This window comes from Canis lupus, chromosome 36 (assembly GCF_011100685.1).
Source record: "Canis lupus familiaris isolate Mischka breed German Shepherd chromosome 36, alternate assembly UU_Cfam_GSD_1.0, whole genome shotgun sequence".
NCBI classification, from domain to species: Eukaryota; Metazoa; Chordata; class Mammalia; order Carnivora; family Canidae; genus Canis; species Canis lupus.
The window spans coordinates 16,021,228-16,037,575 of record NC_049257.1 but is presented as its reverse complement, the minus strand read 5'-3'; the positions used below and the strand labels follow the sequence as shown (position 1 = coordinate 16,037,575).

The window sequence follows — 16,348 nt, the reverse complement described above, 5'->3', positions numbered from 1 at the left end:
TCCAGAGGTTGGACTTGGAATTCAACTATTAGCAAAGTTTTTGGAGAAAAACATTTTTTATAAGCAAAAATCTCTTATTTTGGTGAGTATAATTTTAGAAAGTAGCATCTACTTGGGCACCTCCGTAGCTCAGTGGGTTAAGCATCCCACTCTTCTTGGTGTCAAGGTTATGAGCTCAAGCCCCACATTGGGCTCCACACTGGGCATGAAGCCTACTTAAAAGAAAATAGCATCTACTCTGACCACAACTTCATAAAAGCAGTGATTTTTTTTAAAATATCAAAATAAAATATTACGTATAGAGGCACCTGGGTGGCTCAGTGGTTGAGTATCTGCCTTTGGCTTAGGTCGTGATCCCCGGGTTCTGGGATTGAGTTCTACATCAGGCTTCCCCCGGAGAGCCTGCTTCTCTCTCTGCCTGTGTCTCTGCCTCTCTCTCTGTGTCTCTCATGAATAAATAAATAAAATCTTAAAAATTATATTAGGTATAATCTTAAGATAAAGGATGGATTTTTAAAAAATATTAAATAAATCTGGCTATTTTTTAAAAAAGATTTTTACTGTTTGTTTTTCTTATTCCTCCAAAAGCAGTAAAACTTTGTGAACAAATGCTGATAAGAGGCTCATCTGAACAAAGCCTCATATGAAGCTCGAATGCTCTGCCTCAGACCCCTGACTAACAGGGACCTTGACTACCTGCCTCACCCTGCAAGGTGCCATCATCAAGTAGGAATTTGATAAATGTTCTCTGATGATAAAAGTGATGAGGACAGAATGGATTTATAATATTTATTACAGTTGGGAAACTACATGCTAGAAGAACAGAGGACTTAAATTGCTTTTCCAAGGTCATATAACCAGTTATAAAAAGAGCTGGTGCTGGAATTGAAATCTTCTATCTCCTGGTTCCGAGTCCTTCTCCCTTAGACCACACTGATGTTGATAAAGGAAGCCTAATAGGATGTCTCTTATTCGCTTGAGGGAACATATTAACTTACTCAGGCAAGAAAGACACGATAAAATCAAACGTCAGGACTTATTACAAGATTTGAAGATAATATCAACCCAAGAGATCTCAGGAAATTTGGCGATGTTAGGTCCAAGTGGCAAGAAGGTAGCATTGGAAGGAGTGGAGTTTGCAGGGAGGGGACCAGAAATGTGTTTGTGTGATAAACCACAACCTCTGGCCAGGCTGAACTTGTGCAGATGCTGATCAATTCCTGGAGTTCCAAACTGGCAGGGCTTGTTAGACAGGCTTTAAACTGAGAGGGAGAGGGGAACGGAGCATCATTTAACTCCTGTATCACCACATATATTCATGATGTAGAATACTGGACTAAGAGTGGTCAGTGGAAACTGATGTAGAAATGTTGGGGTTTGGAGCCGACAGCCAAGAAAAAATTCTTGAGACATCTGCAGTGCAAGAAGGTGGTTTTATTAAAGCACAGGGGCAAGACCCATGGGTGGAAAGAGCTGCACTGGGGGTGTGAGGGGTAGCTGATTATATACTTTCAAGTTGGGAAGGGGTTAGGGACAGCACAAGCCTCCAAGGTATTTTGGGAACAAGGTTTCCAGAGAGGGCTAGTTTTTGTTGGGTAAAGGTTATTGATTACTGTTTAGGAAAAACTCAAGTCATGAGACCCTTCAGATGTATATTGGTGGGCTCTAAGTTTGGAGGGTGATTGCTAACATTATCTTGGCGGGATGAGATAAAGGAAAGTTTCCAGAGGAATTTCTATATGTTTGAAGCAGGACTCACAGGATCCAAGGGGGTCGGACTAAGATTGCTCTTTGCCCTTAGCAAAGTGTCAACACTGAGGCAGCTGAGCTCCCAGAGGAAGGTTACTCTGCCTGTTTCAAGGACTTGCCAATGGGCTGTAAGTAGTAAGGAAATTTAATTTTTCTCTTGCCTTTGTCTCCCACATAAGAAAACAGTACTGAAAAATTAAACTTCGGTGTGCACATCAACAGAGTATATTTATATGTTATGTTTCTGATGTGTTAAAATATGGGGTAACCACACTGTGGCATCTTAAGTGAGTTGAACTATGCAAAAAAAGGAAGAGGAAGTGAATTTACCATGACAAACGGTTTGAAATCATTTGTGGTGAAAACCCAAAAGGCTTCCTACAACCAAATCTGTTACAGAAAGTGAGCCAGGTAAGTAACAAAACAATACGTTAAATTTTTGTTGCATAAAAGGTTCTGTGGCAGTACGTTACTGTGTTGTAGGCACTGGCAATTGTGTAAGATTGGAATTCTCTGAAATGTTGAACAACTGTCTTCAGAGCACTTTTTGGTTTCTAAGAATCTAACATGGGGCAGGAAGTAGAGAAATCAACCAGAAGTATGGTTTTCATGTGCCCTAAGGAGGTTGCCACAAAGATCTTATGAGATAGACTTGTCTTTAGAAGGGCCTTTGGTGCGGGTTGGTCACAACTGTTCTCCGGGGTGGACCCAGCTGTATACATCTGCTGGGTGAAGTTACTCAACAGCTTCTGGGATGCATTCAGGTTCAAACGCAGCTTCCTTTCTCCTGCTGGTAAGTCAGAAAAACTATTTCCTGTTAGCACTTCCTAGCTTCCCTCTTTACATTTCATGGCACTGCCAATAAATTAACCTTGCCCCAACTTAATTAGCCAGCAAGGTCTTCCATGTAAAGCAGTCTTATTTAGTCACTAGATGGTTCCAAAATAAGGATGTTGCAATATAATGGGAAAAAAACTTCAACTCCAAACCATCTCTGAGCTTTCACACTGAGTTTTTGTTCGTTTGTCTTTGCTTTGCTTTGTTTTTGTACAGGTGTGGCACTTAGCCCACTAGATGGGCTTATTATGGAGATTTTTCTGATTATTTCTGGGGTTGAAATATCTGCCTGTCCCACATACTCGCCTAGGTGGGGTCTCTGGGAGATCTGGTGTTAAAGCCGGAGAACAGATTAATGAGGCCTGGCAGGTGACGGGAGGAGGGTTGGAGTGGAGCAGCCCAGCCAGGACTGTTACATGTAAAGCAAACAATATTGACCATGAAGGTGTAGGTGGCACCATAACCTTATTCCTCTTTCTGGGAGGGGCAATATACACACGCACCTTGGTCACCATGCTCCAGCACAGCTTCATTCATCTAAGAATAATCAGTTGGTTCACAGGTCATGGCAGTGGCATGACATTCAAATTCAGAAGAAGGGATCCCTGGGTGGCGCAGTGGTTTGGCGCCTGCCTTTGGCCCAGGGCGCGATCCTGGAGACCCAGGATCGAATCCCACGTTGGGCTCCTGGTGCATGGAGCCTGCTTCTCCCTCTGCCTATGTCTCTGCCTCTCTCTCTCTCTCTCTCTCTCTCTGTGTGACTATCATAAATAAATTTAAAAAAATTAAAAAAAAAAAAACAAATTCAGAAGAAAAGTGTTATGACTTTTTTAATGCAAAGAAAATAAGAAATGCAAATTAGGGCATGATATCATATTTTGACCTACCTAATTAGCTAGTAGAAGGCATGAAACATCATTGTCATACATCACCACTGAGTATAAGCTCCTGAAAATTTTGAGAATATGGATCATAGTGTATTAGTTTGCTAGGGCTGCTGTACCTATGTACAAAGTACCACAGACTAGGTACCTTAAACAACAGAAATTTACTTTCTCATCATTCTGGAAATTAGGTGTCCAAGGTCAAGGTGTATGTAGGCAGGATTTTTTTCTTCTGAGGCCCCTCTCCTTGGCTTATGGGTAGTCATCTTCTCTGTTTCTTCACATAGGCTTCCTTTTGTACCTATCTGTGTCCAGATGTTGTTTTTTTATGAGGACATCAGTCATCTTGGATTAGGACCCACTCTAATAACTGCATTTTAACTTAGTTTTCCCTTTGAAGACTCTGTCTCCACATACAGTCACATTCTGAGGTACTAGGGGTTAGGGTTTCAACAAATAGACTTAAGAAGGGACACTTTACTGAGTTATTCTTTTAGGAAGTGATCCTAAAGAAGGAAATATAATTCCTCAGATTGTAGGATCATATATTACTTTCTTACAACCTGCTTTTCTTACCTATTGTGTGAATAGGTAAGAATTGAATATTTCTCTATGTATTTTTTTTTTATTTTTATTTATTTATTTATGATAGTCACACAGAGAGAGAGAGGCAGAGACACAGGCAGAGGGAGAAGCAGGCTCCATGCACCAGGAGCCAGACGTGGGATTCGATCCCGGGTCTCCAGGATTGCACCCTGGGCCAAAGGCAGGCGCCAAACCACTGCGCCACCCAGGGATCCCTCTCTATGTATTTAAACACAACATCATTTTTAATCATTATCTAGTATGCTGTCATACAAACATCATAATTTAGTTAGCAATTCTTCTATTTTTAATTTAGTTTTTTGAATAGGAAATACATTCATGCAATTGAAAATCAAAACAGTATAGAAAAGGTAAGCACTAAGTCTCATTCCTATCCTACCTCCCTTTCTTTATAAGTAACTCCTTTTATTAGTTTCTTGTGTCTTCTAGTGTTTTCTTATGCAAATAAAAGCAAATGCAAATATACATTCTTATTTCCCCTGCTTTCTTACACAAAAGGGAACATACTGTTTACACTGCTCTGCAATTTTTTTCTTACTTAATATATTTCTAGAACCTCTCCATTATCAGAACTGCAAGAGCATCGTCATTGTCTCCTACAGCCACAAAGCATAAAATTGTATGAATGAACTATAGTTTCTTTAACCAGTATCCTCTATGGCAGGTTATTTCTCACCTTTTTTCTATTACAGGCGGAGGGACAAAGAATAAACTTATACATATGTCATTTCCTACAATTACAGGTGTGTTGCAAAGATAAATTCCTAGAAGTGGGACTGCTGAGTCAAAATGCCTTTGTAGTTTGGGAAGACACTGCCAAGTCACCCTGCATAGGGGCTGCACCATTTTGTGAGCAGCAACTAATTTTTCACAGCCTCCCTAGTAGGATGAGCTGCAAACTTCTGGATGTTTATCCACATCAAATGCCTCATTTTTGAACATTTGTTTCCACTTTTGTTACACTTAATAACCCTATGATTAATATCCTATAGCTTTACCTTCACTCATATTTTAATTATTCCTTTAAAATACATTTCTTAAACTTGATTATGTTGTTCCAGGAGTATCTGCATTTTTAGGCTTTTTATATGTACTTATTTAGGGGATTCTTGAAGTCTCATGGGCTTTTAAACATAGAGAGGAACACTCTCCACTCTGTAATGTAATTAATGCTCTAAGCATACACAACTAATAATCAAAACTAGAAAAGTATTTTTCCTTAAGCATTTAAACATTGATTCTCTTCAATGATTTAAAATTTCATTATAGGGGCACCTGGGTGACTCAGTGAGTTAAGGGTCTGCCTTCAGGTTGGGTCAGGATCCCAGTGTCCTGGGATTGAGCCCCACATTGGGCTCTCTGCTCAGCAGAGAGTCTACTTCTCTCTCTCCTTCTGCCTGCCACTTCCCTTGCTTGTGTTCTCTCTCTCTGTCAAATAAATGAAATTTTTTTTAAAAATTAAAAATAAAATTTAATTATAAATTTAATATAAAGTAAAGAATTATCTATTTTTATTTTTTTAAAGATTTTATTTATTTATTCATAAGAGACAAAGAGAGAGAGAGAGAGAGAGGCAGAGACATAGGTAGAGGGAGAAGCAGGCTCCATGCAGGGAGCCCGACGTGGGACTCAATCCCGGACTCCAGGATCACGCCCTGGACTGAAGGCAGACACACTTAACCACTGAACCACCCAGACAACCCTGTAAAGAATTTTTTAGAATATTTCAAATGCTTTAAACAGCAGTGATAATCAAATTTATATATATATATATATTTTTTCTAAACAGCAACACCATGAGTTCATTTCTTTTATTACTTTTTAAAAGATTTTAAATTTTTTATTACTTTTTAAAATTATTTAAGTAATCTCTATACCCCATGCAGAGCTCGAACTCATGATCCTGAGATTAAGAGTCACATGCTTTACTGACTAAGTCAGCCAGCCCAATTCATTTTTAAAAATTACCTGTAAGGGGTGCCTGAGTGGCTCGGTGAGCTAAGGTTAAGTGTCTACCTCCAGCTCAGGTCATGATCTGGGGGTCCTGTGATTGAGCCCTGCATTGGGCTCCCCGCTCGGCAGGGACCACACTTCTCCCTCTCTGCCCTTCCCCCATCTCATGTGTGTGAGCTCTCTCTCAAATCAATAAAATCTTTTAAAAAAAGATAAAAATAAAAATTATCTCTATATTTCTTTTTATACTTTCCTAAGGTTGCAACATACTAATTTCTATGCTTTCCTGGAATTACACTTTTCTGGTAATTTTATGAGAGACAAATTAAAAAAAGAAAGAAGGAAAGAAAATAGACTGCTTCAGACCAGGTCAGAGAGCCTGAATTATCAATTTTGTTGACTTGTAGTTTTATTTTCCAAGGTGATTCAAACCTAAATCATGTGTCATCAGAATACTTCTCCTCCCTCTGCCCACCCCCACCCCCTTTATAGAGCTTTCTTTTTTTAGAGCAGTTTCATGTTCACAGCAAAATTGAGCACTAGGTTCAGGGAATTCCTGTATTCTCCTGTCCCTGCACATGCACAACCTCGCCCACTATCAATATCCCCCACCAATGTGGTACTTTTGTTACCACTGATGAATCTACACTGACAGATCATTATGACCTAAAGTCCATAGTTTACCTTGGTGTAAACTTATTGTTGTGCGTTCTATGGGTTTAGACAAATCAATGGCATGCATCCATCATTATAGTATCATACAGCATAATTTTACTGCCCTGAAAATCCTCTGTGTTCTGTTTATTCATCCTCCCATTCCACCTAAGCCCTGGCAACCATTGGTCTTTTCTTACTGTCTCCAGTTTTGCCTTTCCCAGAATGTCATATAGTTGGAATCATACAGTATGTAGGTTTTTCAGACTGACTTCCTTTAATAATATGCATCTAAAGTTCCTCAATGTCTTTTATGAGTCTATTTTGGTGTCTGTTTGTTTAGAGAGAGATAGCATGTGAGCAGGGAGGGGAGGGCAGAAGGAGAGGGAGAGAGAATCTTAAGAAGGCTCCTTAATTCAGCACAGAGCCCTATGCAACCCTGCTCCTGACCTGAGCTGAAATAAAAAATCAGATGCTCAACTGACTGAACCATCCAGGCGCCCCTGTCTTTTATGGCTTGATAGCTTATTTCTTTTTAGTGCTGAATAATATTCCATAGTCTAGATGTATCACAGTTTGTTTATCCATTCACTTACTAAAGGACATCTTGGTTGCTTCCAAGTTTTGGTAACTATAACTAAAGCTGCTATAACATCAGTGTGCAGATTTTTGTGTATACATACATTTTAAATTCATTTGGATAAATACCAAGGCACACAATTGCTGGATTATATTGTGACAATGTGTTAAATTTTTGTAAAAAAAACCCCAAACAAACCACACCTATAACTATCTTTCAAAGCAGCTGTACCATTTTGCATTTCCACCAGCAACGAATGAGAGTTCTGGTTCCTCCACATCCACACCAATACGTGATGTTTCCAGTGTTTTGGATTTAGGCCATTCTAACAGGTGTGTAGTAATATTTCATGAATATTTTAATTTGTAATTCCCTAATGAAATATGATGCTGAGCATCTTTTCTTATGATTATTTGCCATCTGTGTGTCTTCCTTGGTAAAAAAAAAAAAAAAGCCCCCTTTTTAATAGTTAGGTTTTACTCACACGAAGGAGGCTTTTCATGTCCACGTTTTCACATAGATTTTAGTTTGCTGCTAGATGATCTCTTTTCCTAAAATAATGTACTTTTTTGTTTGCTTGGTCAGCATTATATAAACCAATATCACATCCCAATTAAGTATTGAGTATATTCCCCTAAAGGGAAACTAGATAAGTCTTACTAGGCCTTAGAAATAATAGACCCTTTAAAGGTTCATCTCCACAGAGGCATGCCTGGCTGGCTTAGTCAGTGGAGCATGCAACTCTTGATCTCAAGGTCATGAATTCAAGCCCCACATTAGGCATGGAGCCTACTTAAAATAAATAAATAAATAAAATGTTATAAAAATAAACCCACACAAACAAAAAATCTGGAAGTTGATCTCCATGGAGACAAGGGATAGAAATTGAACTGCCTCCCTCCTCTTTAAAGAATGTGGCTAATCATCTTTCCACCATCTCTTGGACCCTCATCTCTTAGTTCATCCTATCTTTGGTAGAGTTTCTACTTTTTTCATTTATTCGGCTATTTCACAGTTCCAAGACTTTCCCTTTCCCTCCTTAATCAAATAGAGAAAAATATATACCATATTTTATCAAATATAAGATACTATCGATTATCAGCTGTGTCATTAGTCTATATACTTTAAAGAAGGAAAAAAAACCTTTTTAAAAAAAGATTTGATGGGACGCTGGGTGTCTCAACAGTTGAGTGTATCTGCCTTTGGCTCAGGGCGTCATCCTGGAGTTCAGAGATCGAGTCCCACATTGGGCTCACGGCAGGGAGCCTGCTTCTCCCTCTGCCTGTATCTATCTCGCCTTTCTCTCATTCTGTGTGTGTGTGTGTGTGTGTGTCTCATGAATAAATAAACAGAATCTTAAAAAAAAAAAAAAAAGATTTGATTTAGGGCACCTGGCTAGGTCAGTGGTTGAGTGTCTGCCTTTGAGTTAGGTCATGGTCCCAGAGTCCTGGGATGGAATCCTGCATCGGGCTCCCTGCATGGAGCCTGCTTCTCCCTCTGCCTGTGTCTCTGCCTCTGTGTGTGTGTGTGTTTCATGAACAAATAAAATCTTTTATAAAATTTATTTATTTATTTATTTATTTATTTATTTATTTATTTATTTATAGAGTGTGAGCAGGGGGAGGGACAGAGGGAGAAGAAGAGAAAGAATCTCAAACAGAGGGGCAGCCCGGGTGGCTCAGTGGTTTAGCGCCGCCTTCAGCCCAGGGCGTTATCCTGGAGACCCAGGATCGAGTCCCACGTTGGGCTCCCTGCATGGAGCCTGCTTCTCCCTCTGCCTGTGTCTCTGCTCCTCTCTCTCTTTCTCTCTGTGTCTCTCATGAATAAATAAATAATATCTTAAAAAAAAAAATCTCAAGGGGATCCCTGGGTGGCTCAGTGGTTTAGCGCCTGCCTTTGGCACAGGGCGCGATCCTGGAGTCCCGGGATCGAGTCCCGCGTCGGGCTCCCGGTGCATGGAGCCTGCTTCTCCCTCCTCCTGTGTCTCTGCCTCTCTCTCTCTCTCTATGTCTATCATAAATAAATAAGTCTTTAAAAAAAAAAAATCTCAAACAGACTCTGTGCCAAGCTCAGAGTCTGACGGGGGGAGTACTGGATCCCACGACCCTGAGATCATGACCTGAGCTGAAATCGAGTCCGGATGCTTGACTGACGGAGCCACCCTGGTGCCCCTAAGAAAGAAAAATCTTACTAAACTATACACAATGCCTTAACAATAGTCTGGGATGAGTTAGGAATTAGTTAAACTAGCCTCTCACCACTGAGATTCTCTCATTTCTTAAGAGGGATTTGGCCATTTTTCCGGCCTTCAGTTGTATTTCTTGGTGTATAGTAAGAGTTTTTTGTATGTATCTTAGTAACAAAATATAACATAGCTCCATCTATTTGTGGGTATTTTTCTTCTTTGGTTTCCATAAAGCACTTGGTTGTTTCACTGAACAAAAATATGGAAAATATGTTGACATTCCTCTGAATATGAAGGCCTCACTAATATCAAATGCACACTCCATTGCTCTGTTCATTGCCTTTACTATGTACATAATACCTCATTTCAACAAATGCCAAAATTACAGAAGAAACTTTTTTTTAGACATTATAAGTGGCAGTTAAATTCAACCTGAGCTACCAACAATGTACATTTACTCAATGAAAGTGAAGCGTTATCAACTGCTGTGACCACGGATGTACGGGCAGCTCTTCACTAACAGCATCCACAGTAGAAGCACAATTTTACATGTGAAAAATGTAGAAAAAAAAAAGCACCAAAATTGTCTTAGAATCAATCAATAAAAAAAAAAAAAGAAAAAAAGAATCAATAAATATGTATCTATAGGAACGCCCAGGTGCCTCAGCAGTTAAGCGTCTGCCTTTGGCTCAGGTCATGATCCTGTGGTCCTGGGATGGAGTTCTGCATCAGGCTCCTTGCAGAGAGCCTGCTTCTCCCTCTGCCTGTGTCTCTGCTTCTCTTTCTCTCACTCTTGTGTCTCTCATAAATAAATAAATAAATAAAATATTTTTTAAAAAATAAAATAAAAATAAATATGTATCTATAATTTATTAATTGTCATCTTCCATTAGGAAAAAGAATACAACATCCAAACATGTCAACATCCCCCTATTTATTAAGAATTAAGCATATTCTGGGATCCCTGGGTGGCGCAGCGGTATGGCGCCCGCCTTTGGCCCAGGGCGCGATCCTGGAGACCCGGGATCGAATCCCACGTCGGGCTCCCGGTGCATGGAGCCTGCTTCTCCCTCTGCCTGTGTCTCTGCCTCCCTCTCTCTCTCTCTCTCTCTCTCTCTCTCTGTGTGTGACTATCATAAATAAATAAAAATTAAAAAAAAAAAAAGAATTAAGCATATTCTGTTGCATTCACCTTTTTAGGTTACAATTTCCATTTTATACAACATATGTAGACTTTTCCCTTTCTGCATATCATTAAAGATTCATGGCTTTTCACAGATGAAATTCTTTAAGTAGCCATAAGTATCTTTTTTCTTTAGGTTGGCTCCATTGTCCTTTTGACATCACCCTGACATTTTACAAACATGCTTGCTTTCAGAAAACATTACGATATATTAAGCCTATCTTGATTCTTCTCTTTATTATAGGATATAGGATTCGATACTTTTAATGGCTGCTAGGATTAAAGATCAAAATCTGGGCACACCTAGAGTCACAAATTAGATTCCATGACCAACAGAGCAGGGACATTAACTCTGCTGGGTCACTTTGATGGTAGAGCTGGAAAAAATATTCCTCTTGATAATCTTGACTTGACATTGATTTCTCCATCTTAACAGTGATATTCCAATCTAACTTTAATCCCTCTAAATTCTGACCCAGTAGAGAAATTTTGAATTTGTTTGCTGTACACCAGACCTCCTTAAATGTTTAATCCCTCACTTAACCATAATTTTATCATGCCTTCTCTTACTTTTAAAAAAAAAATAAATATATTTTTTGAAGTTATCTCTACACCCAACACGGGGCTGGAACCCATGACCCCCAGATCAAGAGTTGCGTGTTCCACCAACTGAGCCAGCCAGGTATCCCTCATCCCTTTTCTTATGATACTTATATATCTTATCATTCACCAATCTGTAGTAACTTTATTGACACCACTAAATTTCCTTCAAGAAATTTTCTATAAATTTCTACTGTCACCACTCATGTCCACGGCGGCATTACTCACAATAGCCAAAAGACAGAAGCAATCCAAGTCTCTGTTGACAGATGAGTGAGTGGATAAACAAAATGTGGTATATACATAAAATAGAATATTATCCTAACTTCAAAAGGAAAGAAATTCTGACATCTATGCTACAACATAGATGAAATAAGCTATTTCCAAAAAAGACAAATATTGTATAAATCAACTTATATGAGTTACCTCGAATAGTGAAATTCACAGAGATAGAAAGTAGAATGGTAGTTGCCAGGGCTAGGAATGCAGGAAAGGGGAGTTGTTGTTTAATGGGTATAGAGTTTGAGCTTTGTAAGATGAAAAGCATTCTGGAGATTGGTTACACAGCAATGTGAATGCACTTAACACTACTTAACTATGATTAAGATAGTAAATTTTATGTAAAGTGTATTTTACCACAAGTAAGAAGAAAAATATAATTCATCAATAAGGTATAGGAGTACTTATTTCTCTTAAAATTACTTTTACAATGAAAAAAGCAGCCAGCTTTGTTTTTCAAAGTTAATGAAGTTCATTGAAAGAATTAACAATACTTAATATATTAATAACACTTTTAATAAATTTTTCAGTGGAGAGTGAAAAATCCTCTACAAATGCAGTCTTAGCCCTGGATTTTTAGATCTATCAATAGGTTGCAGAACCCCTGATATTGTGTGCCAAAACGCGTGGGTGTTCATTTGTGTTTCCTGCTCCCTGTGAGAGAATCTATAACGTATGTCAAATTCCCAAAAATTTATGTGACTCTAAAAGAAACTTAAGTCTACTATTCTGCAGAAATAGAAATCTTCCAAACTGCCAGAATTAAGATTTGAAAATAATTTAAAATGCTATCAAAATAGACCAAACCTAATAATCTAACAGGTAAATATAAAGTTTTACTTTTATGTTCAAAAAATTAATTTCTCAAGCAGAACACCAGCTTAATAGCACTTCATATGAAAACATCTGGGAGCAGTAAGAGCAATCTTCTCTACCTCAGCTGCACGCCAGAATTTTGGCAGCTCAATCCAAACAGAAATGCCTGGGCTATTCCACTGAAGATTTTAATTCAGTAGGTCTGTGTAGGCCCTAGCATCTGTACTTTCTGAAGTTCAGCAGTTGTTTCTAACTAACCCTTGTCCTGAGTTAAGCATCGTGGTTTTAGACAGCTTAAAATTGAATCCCTACTCCCATGTCACTAGCTGTAGGGGCTCTGCTAGCATTAGATTATTTATCTATAAAATGGGAGTAAAATTGTACCCAATTTCACCGTATTATCATGAAGGTAAAATGAGTTAATGCCTTAAAAGTGTTGCCAGATTTAGTAAGTAAAACTAGAAGACACAGTTAAATTTAAATTTTAGATAAACAATGAATAATTTTTTAGCAAAGTATAATCACACACTATTTGGGACATACTTATACTAAAAGATAATTCATTGTTTATCTGACTCAAATTTAACTAAATGTCCTATATTTCATCTGACAACCCTATGCCTTAGGGCATAGTAGGAACTCAATAAATGTTACCAAAACCCAGTAACAGTCCCAAACTCTGGGAGGATTTGGGACTAGCTTCTGCATGAGGTCCCAGTGTGAGGCAAATTGTTTAAATATATGAATGGATAGATAGAGAGAGAGAGTCTACTAGAAGTAGTTTTAGGCTAAATTAATGGTAAAGTCCAGACCAAGGGAGCTGAGAGTCTCATCTCCCTTTGCTGTGGTCTGATTAAGCTGTAGTAAACATTGGGAAGACTTGACAGAAAAGATATGACTTCAGGGTGATAGAAAAGCTCCCTTTAAAGAACCACTTAGATTTCTTGAGAGTTGTCCCAGAGCAAAGATTAGAACCAAAGTGAAAGAGTGACTTTGAAGCAGCTGTGAGGCCACCGTGAGGAAAATTCTCATGGGTTAGATCAGTCTATACATCCAGGAAGCTAAAATCTAAAGAGCAGTTGAATTTCTCACCAACCATGGCTGGATGACCCCTGTCAAAAGTGTCACAAGGGTGATTTCCTAATGGAATGGTTGTATACATGGCCCAATTGTGGGCAGCCCTGGTGGCCCAGCGGTTTAGCGCCGCCTGCAGCCAGGGGCGTGATCTGGAGACCCTGGATCGAGTCCCGCGTCGGGCTCCCTGCATGGGGCCTGCTTCTCCCTCTGCCTGTGTCTCTGCCTCTCTCTCTCTCTCTCTGCATCTCTATGAATAAATAAATAAAATCTTTAAAATATATATATATATATGGCCCAATTGTCCTCTCAAATCCTCGGAACTAAGGCCAGGCAGGGTTAGTGTTGATAATGTGGCTCTTACCAAATAGTGGCTCTCCAGCCAGTGATTTTAAGAAGGTTCAATGACTGATAATGAAACATTGCATATATATCTGTAAACAATGTAGTGGCAATTAAATCATAATTAATTGACAAACACTGGTAAAGTGAATTTAAAACTAATCACATGGGATGCCTGGGTGGCTCAGTGGTTGAGCATCTGCCTTTGGCTCAGGGCGTGATCCTGGAGACCCAGGATCCAGTCCCGCATCGGGCTCCCTGCATGGAGCCTGCTTCTCCCTCTGCCTGTGTCTCTGCCTCTCTCTCTCTCTCCCTCTCTGGGTCTCTCATAAATAAATAAATAAAACCTTTATAAATAAATAAATAAATAAATAAATAAATAAATAAATAAATGAAACTAATCACAAACTTGCTCTATAAATATGCAGGCTTTTGTGATGAAATTAGAATAAGGAAAGCTGATAATATAAAACGAAGTTTCAGTTGAGTGCCTAATGTGACTTAGAAGCAATTTTTAAGTAATTTAAATAAATAAAAAATAATACAAAGTGATTGATCCTAATATATTTCTGATGCTGATTAGTACCTGATATGAATCTCCCAAATAGTTTTAATTTTGTCTAATTTAGTTCGCCTGAATTTTAAAATTTCTAAACTCAAGTTTACCTTTATGGATCCCTATACATCACACCAGGATTGTGGAATGTGGGCTATGTAAGTCATCTGAATGGTATGCAGAGTAAAGAATCATAGCTTCCGGATAATCATATGATACAAATATGTTCAAATCGTTATTGTTGTACACCCCAAAATTTAAAACTCCTGTATGTGAGGGTATTACTCTGCTGAAATTTAACTACCCAGTATACGGGATGCCTAAAGAAACACCTGAAGGATGCACTGAAGCATTTTTTTAAATTTTTATTTATTTATGATAGTCACAGAGAGAGAGAGAGAGAGAGACATAGGCAGAGGGAGAAGCAGGCTCCATGCACCAGGAGCCCGACGTGGGATTCGATCCCGGGTCTCCAGGATCGCGCCCTGGGTCAAAGGCAGGCGCTGAACCGCTGCGCCACCCAGGGATCCCCGACTTTCTCTATTTAAAATAACAACAAAATTTCAAGTTTTTCACTGGCATTCTATATGATGAAGACACAAAAATACCAAACCTCAAATTCCATAATTTCAACTGTGTAGAACCTTTTTGGGAGATTAGGCTCTGAAATGTACAGGTTCAATTCTGAATCTGCAAGATAACCCTTCCTCATGAAAAAACACTTCCCCGACAAAGGGGATCTGCCTCTTCAGCTATGCCTCACTCCCAAAACAAACATACAGGAAAACCTATTGGCTGGGTGATCCTTCGAACTTCAGAGTGACACAGGGCTTTAGATATCAAGGCTCAGAAAGACTCATTATTCTTGGGGCTTTTTGAGTTCAGAGTGACTCTAGCATGATTTTATGGGCTAGCCTACAAAACCAATCTAAAAGATACACATATACGCTGCTAATAAAGTAGTACTTCTAAGAGAAATACTTCCAAGTAGTAAACAATTTAGTTACAGATGCTTTTAGAAAACAATCTTTTCATTATTTTGAAAAATGAATTTGGGTACATGGCCCTTTCATTAGAAACTTACTGGATGAACAGGACTTAAGGCTTATTTTTTAATAATTTATGTTACACATTACCAAGAATGTTGATTCTGGTGATATCAGAGCCATGCTCTATTCATTGTAATCAATTAAATAAGGTACCAAAATGTGGAAATGTGCTATAATTTACATTAAAATTGATCAATAGGTAAATAGATATGAAAGACTTTAAGTTATAATCAGTAAAGAATTGAAATAAGCAAAGATTTGCTTATCCAGATTGAAGGATAAACTTATTAGGGTCCAATTTCTCTGATCATACAGGGTTTTGAAGGCCATTTGTTATCATTTATCATTTCTGTCCCTTAGTCAATCAGGCCTTATTTCTGAATCATCTTTGGATACTGGTCTAACCGCCCATTCTCATCACCGCCAACCCAACCACCAACTCTATCCAGCCCAGCTGCTCTCACAACCTGCTCATTCAATAGTTATAATGGCCCTTTTATACATCCTATCCAAAACCACTTCAATCCTTTACTTTGGCACATTCATTCTAGGATTTTTCCATTGCAGTTTTAAATGTGCAAATTTTTATATCGAAAATAGTTCTACTTATCCATAAGATGCAAGTATTTTACATATTTTTTGCAGTTGAGATATTGGGACTCTGTTGATCCATCGTTATTTCTTAAATGGTGCCTCTGAGCAAAAAAAATTCATGCTTTAATTAATTGAGCTGACAAATTTATAGCACATTAAGTGAGGCTATGCATTTATATCACACATTAAATATGCATGTCAAATACATTCACAATGTATTTCCAGTTGGCCATCCTATGTCCTTTGCCTCACTTTTTTTTCTGCTTGTTTTTCCCTAGTAACTATAGAATATAGATAAATACCTTTTTTTAAAAAAAAGATTTTATTTTTAAGTGATCTCTATATCCAACACGGTACTTGAACTCACAACCCTGAGATCAAAAGTCATATATGTTTTATGGACTGAG

General features: G+C 38.5%; 1 long non-coding RNA gene across 1 annotated transcript in view; it reads left to right on the top strand.

Moving 5' to 3' along the window:
* The first annotated feature begins 2,185 nt into the window (after positions 1-2,185).
* Positions 2,186-16,348, top strand: part of LOC111094284 — a 35,821-nt gene continuing 21,658 nt past the window's right edge. Inside the window, exon 1 of the long non-coding RNA XR_005384687.1 lies at positions 2,186-2,542. This is a non-coding gene — a long non-coding RNA (uncharacterized LOC111094284). The remainder of the gene's footprint in view (positions 2,543-16,348) is intronic.